Consider the following 22,672-nt stretch of genomic DNA (forward strand, 5'->3'; position numbering starts at 1 on the left):
TAAAAAAAAAAAAAAAACAGAGGGGCCGGCAGGTGGCATAGTGGTTGAGGGCACTGGATTCCCATGTGGCAGACTGTGGTTTGAGTCCCAAACCTGGCGGCTTGCTTTCTCTATATCCCTCTATCTCTCTCTTTCACTCTGGTCAAATTAAAATAATAAATAAATAAAATAATTCTAAAAAAGAAAAAAAGAGAGAGGAACAGGTATAAAGGGGTTAAGTAACTTGCCTTCAATTTCACAGCTAGAAAGAGGTCCAGGTGCCTTTGAGCTTAGGCAAGCTGGTTTAGACTCAGTGTTCATTATTCACATACCAAAGTTCTAGCTTCATTTCTAAGTGGGTCGCTGAATGATGCCTTCTCTCCCCACCCCCGTCACATTTTGCAGGGGTCTCCTTGCTTCCTTTATGACCCAGAGATAGAAAAGAGTGAAGAGTGAGCAGGCCAGCCCTCAGAATCCTGTGTTCCAACTCTGGTCTTCTCCATTACAAATTCCATGACTTTTGGCAAATCTCCATTTTCTCCTCTGTAAAAGGGATTTGCAAATCTATCTCAAGGACTTGTGAGAGTGAAATAAAATGCTGTGTTTGGCTCAGCAGCCTCAGACATTGTAAGTGTATCCATGAATGATAGCCATCATTATCAACAGCAATCACCTTCAATAACAATGTTACTATCTCTTTGCATTTTCTAAAAGTAACGCCTCCTCCCTCAGAGAAGGAAAAAACTGATGCGGATAGGTCTCCCGATTGGTCTGTGGGCTGGGCTTTTACCAAGCAGCGCGGGAATGTTTGACTATGGACCTACAGCAGCTCTGCTAAGTAGGCAGATAACCCAAACTCCCAGGAGGTTACAGGGGTCTTAAATACAGACCCTTGTCCTTCCTTGGCCCTAAGCACTTAGGGACCTGTGCATGCAGGTGGGGGGGGGGGGGGTGGCAATGATAGAGGAAGGCTTGAAAGAAGGGCCCTGTGGATAGGAGTGAGAGAGAATGTGAGTCAAAGGCTGTTAAGGAGAGAGATCTGAAGCATGTTCCCTTTTTCTCACTTAGCCATAAACTCTGACCATCACCTCTTAGGAAGAATACCCTGCTATGAAAGCAGATCTGTCAGCGGGGCACTTATGGCTCCTTTCCTTGAGTTTCTATGTATTTACTCAGTGTTCATTCTGTGCCTGGGATTGTTTTAGGCATGGGGATAGGGCAAAAAGCAAAATAGAAGAAACCCTGCCCTCAGAGAGCTGATGTGTGTACGCACATGCCTGCACGCTGCGCCGTCAGAGAGAAAACGTCAATAGATTTGTGCTGTGCAGACTTACCTGCCTCTGGGCAGGCTCCCTCACGGGTGGGATGGGTTGGCACAGTCTGTTTACTCCCCCCCCCAAAGCCAAGGACACACATTTTTAAACAGCCATCTCTGCCTCCGAGGCTTACTGAGAGGTGGGGTGGGGGAGGCAGAAAGGGACTGACTCAGCTATTTCCCCCAGAAAATAGGTAACAGACCGAGTCCCGAGGAGACTCTTCGGTGAAGGACCCACCAAGCAGACAGTACACAAGTGCCCTGCCCTTCTCCATCCCATTCCTGATGGGATGCTGGTGGGACTAAGAGAAGGCTGGAATCTGGCAGTACTACAGAGATGGAGATGCTGACATTCTGTGGCAGAAACCAAGAGGACTGGGAAGGGGGTGAAGCTGTACCCAGAGGCTGGGGTAAATCGTATTAACACCTAATCTGTGCCAGGCATGCTTTTAAAAGCTTTACCTGTTAATGCACATGCTCAGTTAATCCTCATGGGGCTCTGAGATAGGTATTATCATTCATCTATTTTAGAGATGAAGAAATTGAGGCACACAGAGACTGAATAAAGTAACCCAAGATTGTATGGCTGTAAGTGACAGAGCTGGGTCAGAGGTGAACCCAGGCAATCTGGCTCCAGGGTCTAGGTGCCTAGTCCCATTACCGAACTGCTTATCTAGGGACCGCATTTCAGAAAAAGATTGTACTTCCATTGGGGTGAAGTGCATTCCCCAAGTGTTCCCAGCCCTTTCACCACAAAACCAAAGAGAGGGAGAGAGAGAGAGAGAGAGGGTGAGGGATCAAGGAAGGGGTGGGGCGCACTCCCTCTGAGTCCTCTCAGAGGGCTCTATCTTGGGTCCTACTCTAAGGAGGGACTTGTAGTGAGGAGGGAGCAGAGATGGGAGTGGGCCCCCTGGGAAGCGCCAGCACCGGAAGGGGTTGAAGAAGTCAAGCAGTTTAAGAGTCTGTCTTTTAGTCTAGTGCCTTATGGCTAGAATTTGCCATCAGTCCCCCCAGCTGCAATGAGGAGGAGGCCAGGTTAACCAGATGCTCGCTCCTGGCTTCTCCAGTGGAGATAGAGGCTCCATCACTAACCAAGTGAAAGATCAGGCATTGGTGGCACAATAGCTAGAGAAACAAAAGAGAGAGAGTTCTGTTCCAACTCCAAAACGAGACAAAATACTTCACTCGGGGTGAAAGGGTTCCGCCCCTGGTGAGTCTGGGGTGGGAATTAGGGGGATGCAGTCTGATTTAACAAGTCACTCCTGCCGGGGGCTCCTTTTTGGCAGGTCTCATGGCCTGACTCACTAGACAGCCTCAGTTCAGCATGGCTTCACCAGAGCAAGGTGCATATATGGGAAGTCAGCGATAGTCACACAGGATCAAAATGCGTTTGTCCAAGTTTTGACTTTCTTAGAAAAACAAAACAAACAACAGGGCTTGGGAGAACCAACCCGGGGTAGGGGAGCCAAAGATTACATCGGGGCATATCTGGTTCTCTAGGAGCTGTATTAATTATATTTATGTGACTCATTCTACATCTGTAATGCGAAGAAAATACATCATGAGCGTTTAGTATTGATGCTCACACCTGCATCTTTTGGGTGTGCCTTACAGGTCTTAGGAATGGGAAATACAAAAGCTGCTTTGCCATGCAGCATCTTCAGTCTATCTCCGGCCCCCTATGCCCCTTCCATCCATCTTCCCCTTCTTGCCTAACCCTGGGGCCCCCTGCTGGGACTCACAGCCATCTTGCTACTGGGACTGGGAAGGCTGAGCCCTGTGCGCCCCTGCCTGTCGTGGTTTGCCTCCAGTTTCAGCGGCTCAGCCCTTTCCCAGCGTAGGGATGGGGCGTCCTGTCCCCGTGCTCCTGGATGGCGCAGTACGGTTTACCCACTGTTGTGAGATGATGCTGTTTTCAGTGCTTGGGCTGTGTGGCCCCATGCGCACGGGGTGGGAGGGTATCTCTGGCCCTCTTTCGCTTGCCAGGCAGTACAATAAACCCCCAGGTTTTTGCTTTAGGGGGTGCTGGCTGTATCCGGAGAGACCACCTCCCCCTTGTACCCTAACTCAGACCTTGGCAGAGGACTGAGGAGAAAGCCTTGCTTCTTTTGTGATCCCTCTAAATCCAGCAGCCCGTGTCTCACCCAGGTCCTGCTGGTCAAGTGGCAGGCTGATGGCAATGCGTCCTTGCCGCTGGGGAAACTGGGAGGCCAAAGCCCTCCTCCCGCCGTGCTCTTGGGTTCCCACTTTCGGTTTGCGCTCACATCTAAGATGTCGGATTTCTCTGAGTCAGAATTATTATATCTCTCATTTATTCTCTGACCTCAAGGTCCCAAGAAAATCTATAATGAACGTTAATATCTACAATCTCCGGGTCAACCTGCATGGGACGGAGACTTGGGTTCTTCGTGGTCGAAATGGTAAAACCTGTTTGTGGTGGGTAATGTCAGGTCTCTGCCCCTTATGTCCTATCAGTCTGAAAGAATTTTCTCCCCCAGGTGAATCTAACTTTTTTGAAAAACAGATTTCTACTCTCTAGTTCCAGTGACTGGAGATAAATTACCTTGATCTGGTTTTGGAAACGATTTTTTTTTTAAATGGGCAATCTAGGCAGTCCCAAAGGCGTCAGTCAAGAGAGTGCATGCCTGCCACTCATGCCTGGGACGCACATACGCGAAGTACCTGGGCTACCGGGGTGTGTCAGACACCGAGTGCCCAGAGCCCCAGGGATCTCCTTGGCCACCCCTGTCGGTCGGGCCTGGCCCTGGTCGCTCTCTGTGCATCGAAGCCGGGCTGCCGCTCGCTCGTGAGCAAAAGCTAGGAACTCCTAGGGATTCCGGAGCCGCTCAGAGGGCGACACTGAGTTTGTCCCACGACCTCTGCGCCAGGAAGTTGTAGAAAGAGACAGACTCCAATTTTCTCCCCTTAGAGTTGAAACAAAACCTGAAAGCCCAAGGTTGCCGGCACCGCCAGAGGCAGAGGTGGCGCCTCCACGGCCGCGGCGGCCGAGCGGTGGGCGGCGAGGTTCCCAGGCCTGGTTCTTTCCTGGCTGTTGAGTTAGTTACTTAGCTGGTTAGCAGCAGCCAGCTCCAGGCAGCATTTGTGCAATCGTCGCGCCTGGTTTCTCGCTGACTCTCGGTTTCCACCAGACCCAGAGTTGCCGGGTTGGGCTCCCGAGGAGAGACTAGGGAAACTCCTGGTAATTAGAGGGGCCATTTTTCCCGGCGCCCCTCTGTGAGGTGGCCTTGACTTCTGTGGAGGAACAAAGGGCTAAGGTGTCTAGTGCCGCGCCCTCGGGCTGCCGCTGCCAGCCTTCACACCCGCTCTCTGAGCTGTGGCGCTCGGCTGGCTTTGTGCGCTGGGGCCGCGCGCTGCTGCACCTGCCCGCCTTTAAGTACCTTGGCTAGGCAGCGGTTCTAATCGCCACCTCCAAAGTACCTGCTCATGAATAAACACTAGCCTCATTTATCAGGTACTTAGCGCTCATTGTGAAGGGGAAATTGGCCCTTTTCTGCAAATGTCTATCCTCAATCCATCTGCACAGTCCTGGTGGCAGAATTTCTCCCATCCTTGTGTTACACACACACACACACACACACACACACACACACACTTGCAACATGAGGCTCCTTCAAGCTAAGATAAACTCTCTTTTCTTCCCGCAAGTGCGTGATTGAGCCGCGACAATAGGCGGAGAGGAGGAGGCCGCTGGGTCAACAGCCTGCGTCTTTCTCATTGATAGAAAAAAATCAGGGAGATGCAGGGCCATCGGAAAGCCTTGTCTTGCCTTCTGGTCACAGGGGCCTGTGGACACAAATATGTGGGTTCGCTGACCCGTGGGTCTCTAGATGTTGGACAAAATGTTGGAAATGGTGGCCCGAGGTGTCCTTGGTACCTATCAACTTGGCTGGGTGGCTGCAGCTGCATCCTCAGCTCACCCCCTTTCTTCCAGTTGAGCCCCATATCTGTGTCTGCCTCTCAAGTCTTGGGGGTAGGGCTGGAGGATGTAAAGATGCAGATGATTCTGCAAACTGCTGGGCCACTATAGGGAAAAGGGTCTCTTCTGGAACCCGCCTGAACCGAACAGCAGCTCCTGGCAGTCAAGGCTAAGTTTTCTGAGCACGCAGGGAGAGAAGGGGTTGCCGCTTAGTCGCACACCCATGGCAGCCCCACAGAGAGTACAAAAGTGGGATTAACAGGCATGAATTTATAGATTCCCCACAAAGGCACGATGGTAAATTTATAAACGCGTTAGGGTTCTGGGAGCGCGCTTCCATTCGCTCACACATTCCTTCTAACGTCTGTGCTTTCTGTGACACAGGGCGTGCGTTCCTCCGACTCTGTTCCCAGGGCGGTATTCGCCAGGAAACACAATCGATTTTCTGGACCTGTGTATGGCTATAGGCAGCACTGAAAATAAGAGTGTTTTGCTAAGTGTAGAGGTTTAGTCAATCGAACATTTAAAAATCCTTTTGTCTTCATTCAGCTCTCCCCATTTCATTCTTTGTTTTACAAATAGAAGCCCAGAGCCCCTACAGAGAGCCCAGCTCTGCCACCCAGCCTTCGCCCAAAGTGGCTCAAGGTGGTGGCTATGGGGGATTCCAGAATAAGGGAAGTTCAGGCATTTGCAGATCGGGATTTCCTAGGGTGTTCCCTTTACACTGAATGCACATGGCCTCTGAAAACCAGCCTCCAGGCTCTTGACAAAGACTGGGTAGGACCCTTGGGGTCCTGTTTTGGAGCTGGTGGGTGTGCCTGGCTTGGTTTGGGTAGACCTGCAGAGGACCAGAGTTCTCCTCACCAGGTGGGGTGGCGCACGGGTCTGAGCACCGGAACCCAAGCAGCAACTATGCGGCCACCGTTTTCTGCAGAAACTCTGGTGACCTGGAGTTCCCAGCTCCTCCCAGCCCTCATCACCATGTCCGCACCAGGCCTGAGGAGACTCTTTGTGATCCCTGGCAGCACCATCATACTGAAGGAAACAGGTTCAGCCCCATAGAAATTCATCCTAAACATAACTGCTCATTGCTGGGATGTTCTAGAGAATAATAATAATAATAATAATAATAATAATAATAATAATAATAATAAAATAAAAAGATGATCCCAGTGCTCTTTCTGAGTAACCAGATGTTATGGATGGGATGGTCCATTTGCATTAGAGCAGACCTGGCAGGGTGAAGGCAACTTCTAGAAGGGAGTTTTAAAGTAGGAGTGGCTGGAAATCCCCGTGCTATGCTTCCAGTCTCACAGGCGGCCATCGGACCCCTGTGGTTCCTGGTTTGGGAAAACCCAGGCACTTCTGCCTCAGTACTCATGGGCCACCTCCAGCCCATGTGGACCCAGGCTCGTTTTGTCTCTGCAGATTCAACCTGGGTCTTTCTAGTCCTGGAATAAGTACACCAGCAGGAGGCCTGGACCCGCAGGGAGGTCCAGGGCTAGGGGTTCTCTGCGGAGCACCCTTCAAACCCTTCTCTGTCCACACCACCTCCTCACCTCAGGTATCAGGGCTGAACTTTCCCCATCTGAAATTTTGTGTGTTTTATTTGGAGCAAAGTCTGGAACTTGAACTCACTGCTCTTGTGTGTTTGTGTTTAAAACTTTCATGGTGTGGGTGTGTGAGCTTCCTCACGAATCTGGATTTCAGGGTGTCTTGGCTGCTATGTATGGCAAGGATTTGGAGGGCCAGGAGGCGCAGGCTCAGGGGCCTCCCATCCACGGACACGGGCCAGGAAGGTGCAGCAAAAGTATGGTGGGAGCAGTGAGGGCTTCAACCTAACCCTCCCTCAGGTGCCCCCATTTTCACTAGTCTCAGCAAGTGCTTAGTTCTCTTCCCCGCTGTTGGCTGGGGCCCCAACTCAATCCAATCCAACTGTCCCCAAAAGCCAGGGCAGGTAGAATGGAGTCTAACCAGAGTATGGCAGCTCCTGAGCTTGGTTCTGGTGCAGCCAGGCCTGAGGCAAGGGGCAGCCCTTTGGAAAATGCTGGGGAGAAGGGCGGAGGTCCTGCACACTTGGCTCAAGCCTCCTGGAAGTGTGCCTGCTCCAAATGCGCAGGTCTGGGACTGGGGAGGGAGCTGTGTAGGGTCAAGCACAGAGAACTGAGAGTGCCTGAAGCTGAGATCTGGGCTCTCCCATCTCAGGCAGGGACTGCTGATAGCCCCTGGATTTGGGACCTCTCTCACTGCTTAAGACTCCCAGAGGGGGGCTGAGAACTGGGGTCCACATCCCATCTAGCCTTCTGAAGCCCCTTGGTTCCTTCAAACAATGTGACCTATATCATATGCTTCCTAAAATTTTTTTCCCCCATAGGGCCCCGGGCACTAACAATAGACCGAGAGAGAAAAAGTGAGAAATCATCCCTGAGGGTAGATGGTCATGCTGCTATCCTTCTTGGGGACTTTGCACGTGTGCACACACAACACACACACACACACACACACACACAAACTGATTCTCAAGCTGCCAGGTTAGGGACTTGGACTATGGCTGGCAATGGGGAAATCCAACACCTTCACCACCAGCTCCCTGCTTGCCCCACGTGCCTTCTTCTTCTTTTTTTTAAAGAGGTTTTTGCTATAGAGCATGCCTCATATCTTAAAGTCCTTTGCCTTTTTGCCTTTGATCCTGCAGGGGGTGGTGTTCACCACCTAAGCTCTGGAGTACCCAGGCTGGGAGGACACTGGCTGCACCCCCTTCTCCCACTGCAGACCGAGGCGGTGCTCTCTCGCTCTGCAACCAATGTAGCTCAGCCTGTGTTGCCCTCCAAAGGGGTGGCCAAGACCACTGCTGATCCTGGTGCACCGGGGGCTGTCCTCTAGAGACTTTGTGGTCCTTGCTTCTCTGTGTGGGTTGGATTAAGGGTAAGTACCTGCACTTTCTGGGGTTTCTCTCTGGAGTTTTTTAGATGCCTAGGGTCCTCCCTCACCCATTCATGGATGGAAATGCTGAGGCCAACGCTGAGGCCCACTCAGGCTCACCAGTAGTTAACCCTGAGTGTACCTACCCTGGCCTGGATGCTCTTCCTACACCCACTCCGCTGGTTCTCTGTGGGGTGCTGAGGGACAGCATTGTTCCTAAGGCCTGGAGGAAAATGGTATGGGACCCAGCCTCGTAGACCTCACACTCTCTCTGCCCAGCTGACTCTAGGCATCTCTGTTCTAGTCTGGCCTGCGGTTCCCTGGCTCCTCCCACGGCCCAAGTGAGAACCAGGGAGGGTACATTTCTGGGTGCCGGCTCCCCCGTCAAATTTGAGGGTCATGTGCACTCATCCTGCACGCTTGTTCCGTATCCTCCGGCAGAGGGCGCACCGGGCTGGAGAGGAGCACGTTTGGGCGCCTTTCCTGGGTCCCTGGAGCCACACTGTGGAAGCTCATTGGTTCAGAGCCACACCAGATGCCCCCATGTCCCAAACAAAGCTAAAAGGGCACGGCTGAAAGTAGGTGGGCAGGACAGGGGCACTGCCTATAATGGGACCTGCGAGGATGCGAGCTCTGGCAGACCCTTGGTTTGTAACCCTGAGAACATTCAAGGGAATTATTGCTTTGTGCAGCGTGTGTGTGTGTGCGTGCACGTGCGTGCATGCACGCACATCTAAGTGTGCAGAGGCAGGGAAGGGGCAGAAGGAATAGTCTCTGAGATTTGGCTCCTCCTAATTTCTTTCTGTTTTTTATGTTTATTTCTTCCATGAAAGATTCAGAAAGACGGAGCAAGACCACATCCCTAAGAGGGTCCTGATGCCATGATACACCCCTAGCCACTGCTGGTCTCAGTTACAGGCACCCAGGTGCCGGAGACATTAAGGAGGTCTCAGACTGTACCTACAACCAGGAACCCTTCCATGTGGGTCAGACTCACAAAGCTTCTGTTCTACTGCTGCCCTACCTCCTAATTTCTGAGCTGGAAATGGTTTTTTAGAATGTTTAGTCCAAGAGGCCAGCAGATGGTATAGTGGTTACATCACTGGACTCCCACATGACTGACTGCAGTTCAAGTCCCAGACCCGGTGGTTTAAAAATCACATCAGGCACATGTGCATGTGTATCCAACATCCCAAGAGGAGAATAGGGGAGCAGGGATTGTGCTGTTGCTAGGGGTGATTTCTCACTGTCCCTCTCACTGTCTCTGCCTCCCACCCTTGCAGTGAGTACATTGTACCCTACCTCTTTAAAAAAAAAGAAAAAGAAAAAAAAAGAAATGTTTAGTCCAAGCACCACTGTTAATGGCAGGAAACTGAATCCAGTGAGGAGAGGGACTTATTCAAGGTTCTGCAGCAGTTAGAAATAGAGCTGACTTTAAGTAGCACAGGGACAGGGCAGTCCCTTTGCTGTCCCGAGCCTCAGTTTCTTCCACTGTAAAACCCTGAAACTACTGGCTCTGTGATTCTAGAGGCACATCTACAAGGGTCTATGTGTATGTGTTCATGCTGGGGAGGCCGTGCATCGCCATCAGAGGAGGGATGTGACTCCATGAGTGTGCCTGTGACAGTGGGAAGAGCTGCCCGTGCAGAGGAACATGTCGGCAAATTGTGTGAAGAAGTATTTGTGCCTGTGAACGTGCGTTTGTTACGGGGGTATGTGTGGAAGAGGGAACCAGGTAATCGTGTTTGTGAATGGTGTGCATGTGTGTTAGGAAGACTGAACTGTGAGAGGCTGCACTGTGGAAAGGGGTGTGTGCGTGTGTGTGTGTGCACACCCAGGCACATATACACTGACACCTCTCCCCTCCAATGCCCTGCCTGTTTCACTGCTCCTTGAGACAGCCCTGGAGCCCATTCTCATTCCTGGGCCCCACAGAAAGGAGCAAGGGGGTGAAAGAGCCGAGCATGCAGGCTCCAGGGTGTGGCCTTGCCCAATACCCAGCAGGCTCTAAGGGACCGCAATTAGGCCAAGCTTCTCCTGGGCTGCAGAGGGAGGGAGGCAGGGAGGAGGAGGAGGATTAAGGCAAATTCATTTCTGTTTTCCAGCCCACTAAGCCTGCAGTGTGTCCCTGGTGTTAGCATGAGAATGGGCCAGGACTCTGTAAACCCCCCCACCCCCCGACCTACTGACCTCTCTCCCCTCAACCTGAATAGCGGGACTCACAGCCTCCTCAGCCTCTCCAACCAGTGCCTGCACAGCCCCGACTCCTAATCAGGGTAATTTAATATATTTTAAGCCCCCGGCGGCTTTATTTTCCCTCCTTTTCGAGTTTGTTTTAGGCATTCGCAGCTCTCACCCCATCATTAGCCGGCCTTATTTGACGGATGGAAGGAGCTGCTATGAGACCACAGCCCTTTGTGTCCCCGACATAAGCTGGGCTTCCCCGTAATTAGAATGGTATTCCCAGCCATTGAGGCCTTTCAGGAGGCGGAACAAAAACTCCCCGAGATGAATATCCCCCAACTCTCAGCCCCCTGGCCAGGAAAGGGGATGTGAGTTAAAGGGACTCCTTGGGGGAGACAGTCTGTGAGCAAGGAGAGCAGTGGTTCCACCAGGGTGAGGCGTTTAGAGGCCCTGGGTAATGGGCACCAGACAAAGGCTCATCAAGGTTGCTGGTAAGCCACGTGTCACCTGCACACTGCCAGGCACTCAGCCAGCCTCAGGACCCATCTGCACTTGGCCTCTGCAGTCAGAGGACCTGCACATGTCCGTGGGGTTCAGTCATATGGAACCAAGCTGGGGTATGCATGTAAAACACAAACAGAGCCATCCAGACTCTGGCTCAAATGTGGCTTTGCATCTAAACACACAAACACACACAGGCTTGGGATTCCATTGTAAACACACATGCACATACATGTGTACATGTATGCATGCATGCTCAGCCACAAAAATCACAGTGACACATTACCAGAGTGGGAAGAACTTATGAATATACACAGGTACTACACACTGTCACCCAGACATAGAACCAACTGCAGTTTGTCTTTGTACCTGTGTGTACACACATATAAACACATGTGCTCGTTACCCAGACTGGATGAACACACTCACACTCCTGCATGCTCACATATGCACATAGATCCTTAGGGTCATCCAGACCCCAGTTCTGTGGCTACAGGGAATTCACCAGCATACACTGCCTGTGATCATGCCCTCCCCTCAGCTTACATACTTGCTTCTGGCCACATGTCTGGGTCTGAGCATATCCTGTGTTCGAATACAGACATTGACACACACATGCATGGATGGACATGTGCACATCCTCTGGCTCACTCTGACAGGGGAAAACTCGGAAAAGTACCATGGAAGCAACATACCATTACAGAGTTTCTGCATTTGCATTTCTGGGCTGGCATCTCCCCAACGCTCACGACTAGACACTCAGGAGGATCTCGAGGATAAGCCTCCTCCCACCAGCTGATGCTGTGCTCTGAACTCAGCCTCCAGGTTGACCCTCTTCAGGTAGATTTCCCATTCCCTTTGGAAACAAGCCATCTCCCTTTTCTAGATTTCCCCTTTGGACCAAGCCCCAAGCACAGAAGGCAGGTGCATGGCTGTCTGGTACAACTGGCAGCTTTTCTCATGACTCAAGAACATTTCTAGTAGGGCTAGAAACCTGGAGAAGAAAGAACCCAACCTTCTAACTGAAACATAGGGGAGCAGTTCTGTGGACAAGTAGGGAGTGTCCCATCTCCAGGAGGATTCACCTGGCAGGGTGATCACCAGTCAGGGATGCTTTGGGGAATTTCATTTACTTAATTCCCCTCCTACTCTAAGTCAGACTCAGTGCTCAGAGATTAGAGTATAGTTGGTGAACAAGCCTGTCTCCAAAGGAACTGAGAGTCTTCAAAGGGTAGACTAGGCACACACAATTAATGCATGGGCCTGGCGAAGGACACAGGGATGAGGCAGGAGCTGAGTGGAAAGTGGCACAATGGGTCTCTGGTTTCCACATGGGAAGGTTACTGTCAGGGACTGGAGTGGGCCATTTAGCATCCTGCGACCAAGACTCAGTTGTGGTACCTTGTAAGTCCCCATGGTGGAAAAATGATGGATTGACTGGCCTCTAAGGCCTCTCTAAAATTCCTGGACTCTTGTTCTGGGTCCAAGGCCTTCACACTGTAGCACCCTTTCCCAGGTAGATGGCCTCTCCCTAACTCGGTCTGCACAGGGCATCTTTATCACAGCACTGTGGCCCACATCAAAGCTGTGCCCTGGCCCTTGGGTCAAAGAGTGGCCTGCAGGAACAAGGGCGAGGCCCATAGTGTGTGATAAATCCACTTTGAGATGGAGTGAGGGTGTCAAAGATGAGGGTCAGACTCCTTCCTTTATGGTTCCTGGCTTCTTCTGAGTGAATAACAGTTATTTTTTGCTATAGAGTACATGTTCTCACTGAAGAGAGACAGAGAGAAAGGGAAAGGGAAAAATCATCCCTCAGGGGAATGGCCATGCTGCAATCTCTTCTTTTCTTTTCTTTTTTTGAGAGGTTTTTGTTATAGGGCATGTGCACTCGCCAGAGAGACAGAGAGATAGAAAGCAAGAAATCACCCCCCAGGGGGGATGGCCACGCCACAATCCCTTCTCCTCCATTCTCCTCTTGGGATCTTGGGCACGCATGAACATGCGCCCAGGATGAGTTTAAGCCACTGGGTCCAGGACTAGAACCACAGTCGACTACATGGGAGTCCAGCGACATAGCCATTATGCTAACTGCTGGTCGCAGCTGCAATCCTTATTCATTCTCCTCTTGGGATTTTGTGCACACATGCACTCAGCATGTTTGTCAAGTTGCCGGATCTGAGACACCAACCACAGAGTCAGCCATATGGGATCCAGGGCCTTAACTACCACACCACCTCTGGCCCCAGTCCACTGAATTTTTTTTTAAAAGAATTATTTAACTTTATCTGTCTATATATCTACCTATCTTTAGTTTGACCAGAAAAGGACAGAGAAAGAGAGAGAGAAAAGAAAGCTGCCAGATCCAGGACATGAATTGCAGTCAGTCATGTGGGAGTCCAGCATCCTTAACCACCATGCCACCTGCTGGTCCATTGAATCTATTTTTTTTTAAGAATTATTTTTATTTAACTTTATTTATTTTTAATTTGACCAGATAGGGACAGAGTGAGAAAGTGAGAGAGATCCCACCTTATCACCAGGTGGGGAAGCCATGTGGGACCTGGTCTCCACCATGACACTCCTGATTCCGCTTCTGGCTGTACCAGGTCAGTAACTGAGAGAAGAACGCATTTGGGAGCCTGGGTATGTATGTATATATGCATGCATCCATCTGTGTTTTCACAGATATTTTAAAATATCAGACAGTCCTCACTGTGGCTAGCTAAAAACCAGGTGCATCTGGATGTAAAAGATGCCAAAATCAGGGAGATGTTGAGGAGTAACCAGAGATGGTTTTCCCTTTGCCCCAGAGTAGGCGTTCACCCTCGTAGGTGAGGGTGTAGATGTGAGGAAGGTGATGGCGGTAGGGGGATGGCACTGGGATCGGGAGCAGATGGGCCCTGTGGGGAATGCTTATGCCTGCAGGGCTTCCTGTGTGCCTGAGAGGTCCAAGGAACAGTTTCAAGCTACTAGGTCCAGGGCTCAAACCACGGTCAGCCATGTGAGCTCCAGTACCTTACCCACTATTCCACCTGCTGGCCCCACTTAAAAAAAAAAAAAAAGGTTTTAGCCACAGTCACATGGATTTGCTGAAGAGAGACAGAGGGAGGGAAAGCGAGAAATTATCTCCCAGGGGAAATGGCCTCTATGCAATCCCTTCTCCTGCATTCTCTTCTTGAGATTTTGGGCACACATGGGCACTTGGTGTGATTTTCAAGCCTAAGGGGGCAGGGCAGGGGTGGGTTGGAGTCATGGAAGGTTAGAATGGGGGCCTGCAAGGTTTAGCAATACCCTTGCCTAGGCAAGCTCCCACTGTGGTTTTCACGCTCCCTAAGACCAGAGTCTGAGTTCTCTGCTCCCCTTTCACTCTCACAGGGAAAAGGGAAGCAAGTTTTTTTGGGAGGGAGGACCCTGAAACCCAGAGGTCATTTCTGAGTGAGAAGTCCTGCTGTCCCTCCCACCTCCCCTGACCTTGCTGACAGCACCTTCAGGAGCCTAAGTCAACACAACGAGGCTCCTGAAGGTGCAGATCCCAAGTGAATCCCCTTCAGCCCCAGGAAAAGGGATCCTGCCAAGTTCCAGATAATTAAAAATTCAAACCAGTTCAAACGTGATCAAAGGAAACTAGGAAGAGGGGAAATCCCTGCTGGTCCATTGAATCTATTTTTTTTTAAGAATTATTTTTATTTAACTTTATTTATTTTTAATTTGACCAGATAGGGACAGAGTGAGAAAGTGAGAGAGATCCCACCTTATCACCAGGTGGGGAAGCCATGTGGGACCTGGTCTCCACCATGACACTCCTGATTCCGCTTCTGGCTGTACCAGGTCAGTAACTGAGAGAAGAACGCATTTGGGAGCCTGGGTATGTATGTATATATGCATGCATCCATCTGTGTTTTCACAGATATTTTAAAATATCAGACAGTCCTCACTGTGGCTAGCTAAAAACCAGGTGCATCTGGATGTAAAAGATGCCAAAATCAGGGAGATGTTGAGGAGTAACCAGAGATGGTTTTCCCTTTGCCCCAGAGTAGGCGTTCACCCTCGTAGGTGAGGGTGTAGATGTGAGGAAGGTGATGGCGGTAGGGGGATGGCACTGGGATCGGGAGCAGATGGGCCCTGTGGGGAATGCTTATGCCTGCAGGGCTTCCTGTGTGCCTGAGAGGTCCAAGGAACAGTTTCAAGCTACTAGGTCCAGGGCTCAAACCACGGTCAGCCATGTGAGCTCCAGTACCTTACCCACTATTCCACCTGCTGGCCCCACTTAAAAAAAAAAAAAAAGGTTTTAGCCACAGTCACATGGATTTGCTGAAGAGAGACAGAGGGAGGGAAAGCGAGAAATTATCTCCCAGGGGAAATGGCCTCTATGCAATCCCTTCTCCTGCATTCTCTTCTTGAGATTTTGGGCACACATGGGCACTTGGTGTGATTTTCAAGCCTAAGGGGGCAGGGCAGGGGTGGGTTGGAGTCATGGAAGGTTAGAATGGGGGCCTGCAAGGTTTAGCAATACCCTTGCCTAGGCAAGCTCCCACTGTGGTTTTCACGCTCCCTAAGACCAGAGTCTGAGTTCTCTGCTCCCCTTTCACTCTCACAGGGAAAAGGGAAGCAAGTTTTTTTGGGAGGGAGGACCCTGAAACCCAGAGGTCATTTCTGAGTGAGAAGTCCTGCTGTCCCTCCCACCTCCCCTGACCTTGCTGACAGCACCTTCAGGAGCCTAAGTCAACACAACGAGGCTCCTGAAGGTGCAGATCCCAAGTGAATCCCCTTCAGCCCCAGGAAAAGGGATCCTGCCAAGTTCCAGATAATTAAAAATTCAAACCAGTTCAAACGTGATCAAAGGAAACTAGGAAGAGGGGAAATCCAGGAACAAAATCATGGGCCTCTGGCCCTCCCATCCCAGAGAAACTTCGCCATTGGCGGGAGAACACCTGCTTTGGATCTGGAATGATCCAACTGTCCCACTGTCAGAGCAGCATCTTAATTCTAAGAAGCTCTGTCCACAGAAACCTGATGCACAGGGGTTCAGGCGACCAGGGGTTGTGCAGACCAGACCTAGGATTTGACTGCGAAAAATCCCTTCTCCCACCCGCTGCAGACTCGGCTTCGTGTTTAGTTCTCCAAAGTCGGGGAAATAAACTTCGGAGTCTGTGACAGGAACTATTTTCACAAGCCTTTCTCTAGGGCAGCCTCTCCCGCTGCTGTCTCTAACATTCCAGAGGCTCACCAGCGCTCACAGCGGCCTTGCGAGGCAGCACGGCAGCATTGTTATATAGGGCAGCAAAAGGAGGTTTTCCAAGGAAGGGCATTATCTATGTCTAGTCCAGGGCTCTTGCCGCTAGTTGTAGGTCTCTGCCGGGCGCGAGGCTATGAATGAATCCTGAGACTGTCCAGGCCTGACTGGCCTTTAAGTAGGGGGGCTGGACTAGCGGCTCTGGCTCTCCCGCGGGCCGGGAACTGTCCATCCCGTAGTGCTGAAACGCGGACCGCCTTAGCTGGGATCACCGACAAAAGCGCGCGTCTGGCCTGTCTTCTTTCTAACAAGTGCTCCTTGGGGACATCGGGCATGGAGGTGCAGGATTCTTCACAAGAGAGGATTAGCCCAAATCATCACCACCCTGCCCCCAAACCTCAATAGCTGTCTAACTGGTTTCACCACTTCCTGTCTTGCCCCCTCTATCCATTCTCCACTCAGCACCCGGAGTGGTCTTTGCAAGAGGCAAATCTGATAATGCCTAAGTCCTCCTGTGGTTTCCCCACACCCCTCAGTGAAAGATAAGGTTCTTGTACAGACAAGAGACCCCCCTCTCCCACTCAGTGACCTCACCTCTGTCTACTTCCATCTTCAACATCTGTTAGGATGACAGTTATGGTTGAGAACTGACTCTGTACACATATGTACACACACACACACACAACATAACATATATTTACTTACTTCTCCATGAGTGAGAAAGAGGACTTCCAACAGGGTCTTGAGCTGCAACCTACCCGCAGTTTCAGCCACCTCCAGATCACACATGCCTGACAGACTCAGAGAGGTCTGGACTCGAACATGAACCCTTCCCATGTGGGTCAGCCTCTGTAGAACATTGCATTTTACATCTGTCTCACCATGCAGCCCCATAATGCTGATATAGTAGAAAGACTGAACTGCTAAGATTTGGTGAGGGATTGGAGGTAGAGCATGAGGAATAGTGGAGTCAAGGATGACCATGTGGGTTTTGGTTTGAACTCCTGGAAGGATGAAGTTTCTATTTCCTGAACAGGGGAAGACTGAAGGAAGAGCAGAGTTCTGAAAATGAGAATAACAGGTTGTCTCTAGATATGTTAAATTTGAGAGGCTTTTTAATTTTTTGTATTTCTTTTTTTAGAATGATTTAATTTATTATTATTATTTTAATTTGACCAGAGAGAGACAGAGAGGGGAAATGAGAAAGCAAACCACCAGGTCCGGGACTCAAACCATGGTCAGTCATGTGGGAGTCTAGTGCCTTAACCACTATGCCACCTGCTGGCCCAAGAGGCTTTTTACAATAGCTAGACAAGGATGAAGGTCGAGTAGGCAGCTGGATATATAAACCTGGCATTCAGGGGAGAGCTCCTGGCTGGAGACATTAACCTGGGAGTTGTCAGTATACAGGCGTGGTTAAAAACCACAAGGCAAGATGAGATCATTGCAGAGTAAATGTAGAGAGAAGAGAAATGCTCTAGGGGCTGAACGCTGGAGAACTCTGATTTTGAGATGAGAAAGAGGAGGAAGACTTGTAAAGGACCCTGGGAGTGAGACTCTTTGAGCAGGAAGAACAAAGAAAATGATGTCCTTGAGGTCAGGAGGGAAAAATCTCTTAAGAAGGAGGAAGAGATCAAAGATGTCCAATGTGTCAATAAGCCAGGTAAGAAGAGGACTGATTTTTGACCTTTGGAAGTGGCCTGCTGTGTTATTTTTGAGAAGTGGGGATGGGGGGGCATTAGAGGGAGGGACCAGAGAAAGAGAAGGAAATGGGAGCTGGTGTTATTTGACATACCTAGGCAGGCTAAGGAAGAGAAAAATGGGTTGAGAGCTGGTGGGGAGGCCAAAGGGAAGGAATCTCAAGGGGTGGTGAAGCACTGGGTTTAACACTTTTCAGCCAGGTAAGTGCTTCACTGGGGCCACCTGGCCTGTGATGTTTCACATCCTTCAAAAGTCTAGAACTTATCAAGACCAGGGCCAGTCTTATAGCCTATTGGTTAAAGGAGCTGGACCCCACATGACAAACTGGTTCAGCTTAAAAAACATGCTGAGCAAGTATGAATATGTGTTCAAAATCCTGACAGAATAGACAAATGGAGATGGGATTGAGGCATGACCATGCCCCATTGGGGATTGCTTTCTCCCTCTGGAGTGGCTAGAATGAATGTACCTGAGGACAGAGCGAAGGTGGAGAATGGAGGTGGAGGACCTGGGTCTTTGGTGACCACCTGAGCCCTAATGTTATGGTGTCCAAGGATGACCTGCCTCTGGGTCTCCAGCCCTGTGAGATAAATATCCCTAAATATGCCACTGGGAAGGAAGTGACAGCTGACTGTTAGGCATAATAGGATGGGTAGTTTGGATTAAACAGCACTGTAGCCTCAGTTTCCCCTTTAGAAAGAAGGATGAGCAAGGATATACCTTTCTCTACCTGTTGATGCCAACATGGCTGCTCATGTTTTGACCCTTTAAAGGCTACCAGAAGCCAGATCTCAGAGAGGACAGTGGCAGTTGCACACTTTCTCTTGCCATAGGTTTCTCTCCACCTCTGAGGAATGTTCAGGGGGCCCAACAGGGGTGTAGCAGAAAGGCTATGAGTCCCTAAGAGCTTGAAGTCGAGTAGCCACTGGATAAACCAAGAGAAGATTCAAAGATCCAAGCAACAGAAAATCTAGTCTGGCAAAATCACATGGGAGAGGTGCTTTCTTTCTCTGGAGTAGCCTAGAGGGGCTGGAGTGAAGGATGAGTAAGAAAGCACTGGGACCATATCTTGCAGGACCTTATGGTCCATGCTCATAAAGTTAAAGTTCATGCTGAAGGCAATGGGGAGCCATCGAAGAATTTAGACATAGTCAGAAACTACAACTTAGAAAGATTACTCTGGGTCTAGCTGCAGTAGTGCATGCTAGTAGACACTGCTACTCCACTGGCAGAGATCACACGGGAGGCCTGGGTTTGAACCCATCTGTAGTTCCAGCTACTGGGAAAGCTGAGGTACGAGGATCATGAAATATTGAGACCCTATCTTGGAAAAAAAATGCAAGAAATAACTTCTACTCTGGGATGGTGTGAAGACCTGATGATTTGTGGCAAAGGCTGCAGGCTGTTCTCTTTTCTCCAGAGCTGCCCAAAATGAAGACTGCATTTCTAGCCTGTTAGAGCTGGGTGTGGACAAATGAACACAGGTGTCCTGTGCAGCTAGAGGGAAGAAGCACCCATGATCCATCCATCCTTCCTTCCTTCCTTCCATCCATCCTTCCTTCCTTCCTTCCTTCCTTCCTTCCTTCCTTCCTTCCTTCCTTTCTTTTTTTGGAGAGGTTTTGGCTATAGGGCATGTGCGTTCACCAGAAAGACAGAGACAGAAAGCGAGAAATCACCCCCAGGGGAGATGGCCACGCTGCAATCCCCTCTCCTTCATTCTCCTCTTGGGATCTTGAGCACGCACACACATGTGCCTGGCGTGAGTTTAAGCCACTGGGTCCAGGACTCGAACTGCAGTCAACTACATGGGAGTCCAGTGACATAGCCATTACGCTAACTGCTGGTCCCTAGAATGATTTTTGCTATAGGGCACATACACTCACCAGAGAGACAGAGAGAAAGTGAGAAATCACCCCCTGGGGGGGGATGGCCACATTGCCATCCCTCCTTCATTCTCCTTTTGGGACTTTGGGCACGCATGCACACGCGCCTGGCATGAGTTTAAGCCACTGGGACTCAAACTGCAGTTGGCTACATGGAAGTCCAGCAACATAGCCATTACGCTAACTGCTGGTCCCCCCATTATCCTTTCTTGCTTTCCCTCTGGCTAGAATGTCACCGGGGCTGGCCCCTGGACCTCCTGATCCAGTCAGATTAGGTTGGAGTAGGCAGGTTCATTGGACAAGGTCTAGGCAAAGTGGAACCTACCATCTATGGTCCACAGCTGTAACCTGCCACTCTAGTGTGTTCTCCCATAGAAATCCGAGTCTGTTCCCTATCTATTCTAAAGCTGGTGGCAATTGGGTCACCTCTGCTCTGTCCCTGTCTCCCCCACATTCCTGACTGTTAGCTCTGACCTGGACTTCCTCTGTCCTGGAGGAGGTCTATGGGGCATATCCATATTTGGACAGTAGAAGCTGTTTACATGCATTCAGTGAAAATACTAGTAGCCAATATCACCACACACTTACTGTGGGCTGGTACTGTACTGAGGGCTCTGCGGGGATGATCACGTTTATCATCTCTTTGCCTTCAGGCCATTTTGCCTCAGTGACCACACAGGTAGGTTTTTGTGGAGTTACGGTTTTTTTTTTTTGTTGTTGTTATTGTCATAGGGCACTTGCCAGAGAGATGGAATGGTAAATAGAAATCACTCCCCAGAGGGGATGACCACAGATCTTTATTCTCCTGTAGGGATATTGAGCACGAACACACATGTACCTGTCATGATTGTCAAGCTGCGAGGTCCAGGACTTGAACTGTGGGAGGACATGTGGGAGTCCAGAGCCTTAACCACCATGCCACCTGTTGACCCCAGGAGTTGGGGGATCTTTATTGAACAGAATCCATGAGGCTGTTCAGGCCCCTGTCCCATACCCTACTCCACTTTAATTACCCTCCCAGTTCCTGATGAGGAACCAGATGCGTAGAGGTGAACTTAAATGACCCAAGGTCACACAGCTGGAGAGTAATATATAGGAAACAGCTCCAGGCCTTTATTGTGTTCAAATAAAACGGGACCCTGTGAACATCATGTCTAGCAGAGGGATTATAATGGTGGTTCTGAAGCCAGGCTACATGGGTTTAAATTCCAGCCATAGGGCCAGATGGGTGTACAGTGATAAGGTAATGTTCTGAAATGCTGAATCCACAGGAAGAGGTCCTCGGTTCTTGTCTCGAGGCCTCCTTGTGTATACCAGAAGCATGTGCACACGTCTATGATCTGGGCTGGCTGAGGCTGGGGAGAGGATCATGGCATGAAGAATGAAGACCCTGTTTGGGGTACTCCTCTCTCTCACTTTCATGGAAGAGATTAAAAAAACAAACAAACAAACAAACAAACAAACAAAAACCCAGCTCTGCCACTTAGTCTCTGAGTTTCTGTATCTGAAGAAGGTGGAGAATAACACCCTCACAGGATGCCTATGAAGATTAAATGAGATAATGCATATAAAGAGGGTTGTGTTGTAGCTGATACTACTATTACTATTATTGTTGTTGCTGTTATTATTATTACCATGAGACTGAGCCCCTCCCCTGGCCACAGGGAGAATTAGCAAGCAGAGAGGAAAGCCAGGGTTGAGAATTTTCTGCCCCATCACTGGCACTGAAGGAAAGAGGACAGAGGAGGGGCCGCGTGACTGCCTGGGCCAGTGAGCAATTTATGGAGGAGCTCATTTGGTGACTCTGACTCTGAGTTAATTAAAGATGGCCACTCGGGGTCATTGCCATGGTGACAATTAGGCTGGAAAGGAGCCTCATTAAGGTGCGGTTTTAACAAGGCCAGTTGTTTTTTAACCTGAGACCTATGCGAACGAGAGATTTTTCAGGTTGCTTTCTTTCCTCCTTCTACTATATTTCATATCCTCCTCTAGAGAGTCTCTGTTGAAGAACAAGACAGAATTGCTGTGTTTGGTTCCTCTGAAGAATCAACAAGGCACCAGGTATCTTCTTGGCACTGGTGGAAGCTTAGAGAGGGAGGGGAAGGTGGAAGCGGTGAGGTCAAGCAGAAAATGAGGAAGGGAGATTTTTATCAACATAGCACTGGGGGCCTTTTCTGGAATTTAGAAATGTTGCTTCTCTCAATCAATTCATGTCTCAAAATTTGGGGGTGAGGGGAGGGAAATGTGATGTGGATATGAATGGGGTTTGGGAGCAACAGGTCTGTTTCTTCCTTTTTTTTTAAACTTTCTTTTTCTTTTCTCTCTCTCTCTCTTTTAGGTATTCACAACAGGACACATGCACTGACTAGAGAAGAGATAAGGAAATACAGAGATAGAGATAGTGAGAAATCACCACCCGAGGGAATGGCCATGCCTCCCTCTTCTTCTCTAGAAATTTTGGGCACACATACACAAGGACCCGGTGTGATTTTCAAGCCTTCAGATCTGGGACTTGAATTGCAGTCAACCATGTGGAAGTCTAATTCCTTAACCACCATGTCACCTGCTTGGCCCCTTTTTCTTTTCTTTTCACTAACTTGCCAGAGGACACATGTACTTGCCAGAGAGAGAGGGACAGTTAGACCAAGAAAAAGGAAGAGAGAGAAAGCAGCTCCTGTGGAAGACAATGGTCACACCATAATCCCCTCTCTTCCCTGTCTCCCCCCTTTCAGGATTTTGGGCACATACAAGCATGAGCCCAGTATGGTCCCCAAGCTTCCAGGTCTGAAACTCTAACTTCACAGTCTACCATGTAGGATCCAACTCGCTTGAGCACCAGGCCATATGCCCACCTCCCTGCCTCTTATTTGTTGAAGAGACTAAGAAAGGAGACTAAAGACTTCTCTTCATTCATAACACTTTTTCTTAATAAATAATTATTTAATTTGTTTATTATTATTATTATTTAAATTTGACCAGGGAGAGACAGGGAGGGAGGGAAAGTGAAAAAGCAAGCC

At 49.8% G+C, this 22,672-nt stretch overlaps 1 long non-coding RNA gene across 2 annotated transcripts in view; it reads left to right on the top strand.

The window, feature by feature from the left end:
- LOC102489509 (uncharacterized) overlaps positions 1–22,097 on the top strand; it is a 24,830-nt gene extending 2,733 nt beyond the window's left edge. The window contains exons 2-4 of one of the 2 annotated variants that reach the window (XR_335207.1): positions 7,927–8,156; positions 21,648–21,716; positions 21,994–22,097. This is a non-coding gene — a long non-coding RNA (uncharacterized LOC102489509). The remainder of the gene's footprint in view (positions 1–7,926; positions 8,157–21,647; positions 21,717–21,993) is intronic. The other variant, XR_001370683.1, reaches the window with a different exon arrangement.
- The last annotated feature ends 575 nt before the right edge of the window (positions 22,098–22,672 follow it).

This window comes from Tupaia chinensis, unplaced genomic scaffold, assembly GCF_000334495.1.
Source record: "Tupaia chinensis unplaced genomic scaffold, TupChi_1.0 Scaffold000359_1, whole genome shotgun sequence".
In the NCBI taxonomy this organism is placed as follows: Eukaryota; Metazoa; Chordata; class Mammalia; order Scandentia; family Tupaiidae; genus Tupaia; species Tupaia belangeri.